Here is an 854-nt window from a genome sequence, read left to right on the forward strand (position 1 = left end):
GTGTGGGTATGCACACACTTTTGATTGGTCACGGTCATCTTTTGCAGACCCCTTCGAGAGTCTGCGGATCCCCAGACTACAGGTTGAAAAGCACTGACCTAGATCACTTGGATCAACTTGGGTGGGGGAAGCGCTTTGAATTTGTAAATTGTTTTCATCTCCCAGAAGGAAGAATATCGCTGCTACAGCTTCTGAGACCTCGCTGGCACTGGGTCGGTTTTGGAGCAAGCAGTTTGGCCCATTTATCATTCAAAAGCTTCGTGAGCCCCTTGCAGAAGCTGCAAAAACAAATAGCCTCCAATGGTTTTTTTTTTTACCCCCAAAACATCAAATTGGATGCTTATCTTGCCTATGAGCCCAGCTGACTTCCTGCCCTTCGGGCGGGGGCTGGACTCGATCTTCCGAGGCCCCTTCCAGCCCGAATGCCTATGAGATCAAGCAGTTTCAAGTCAGCGATAACCTGAAACCCACGGGGTTGACTTTCATCATCCTACAGGCATAGGGGCTACGCCGACAAGGAGGACCAGGGGCTGCAGGAAGGGGAGAACAACGGACTGCTGCGTGGGGCACTGCAGAGTCCGCTTGTCCAGCCCCAGCTCCGAGCTGGCCGGCGGCGAGCGGCACGGCAGAAGCCCCTCCCCACCGCTCGGAACGTGCCACGACCCCCGGGACGAGGGTCTCCAAGCTGCCTGGCCCAGGTGCCCCTGCCCCGCGACCCGGACTCCGCCACCCCTGGGTCGAGGGTCTGCCCTTCCCACTCCCCCAGCAGCGCTCGGTACCTGCGGGCTGCGGCAGCGGCAGCGGCAGCGGCAGCGCGGCGCGGAGCAGGCAGGCGGCGGCGGCGGCCAGGAGCA

General features: G+C 59.8%; 1 protein-coding gene across 1 annotated transcript in view; it reads right to left on the reverse strand.

Annotated features, from left to right (window-relative positions):
* LOC109286723 (mucin-1-like) overlaps positions 1-791 on the reverse strand; it is a 24,658-nt gene extending 23,867 nt beyond the window's left edge. The window contains exon 1 of the mRNA XM_019501397.1: positions 780-791. The gene's annotated coding sequence lies outside the window, so the exon portion shown is untranslated. The remainder of the gene's footprint in view (positions 1-779) is intronic.
* Between the last annotated feature and the right edge of the window lie 63 nt (positions 792-854).

Source organism: Gavialis gangeticus, unplaced genomic scaffold (assembly GCF_001723915.1).
Source record: "Gavialis gangeticus isolate Ggan-Ray unplaced genomic scaffold, GavGan_comp1, whole genome shotgun sequence".
In the NCBI taxonomy this organism is placed as follows: domain Eukaryota; kingdom Metazoa; phylum Chordata; order Crocodylia; family Gavialidae; genus Gavialis; species Gavialis gangeticus.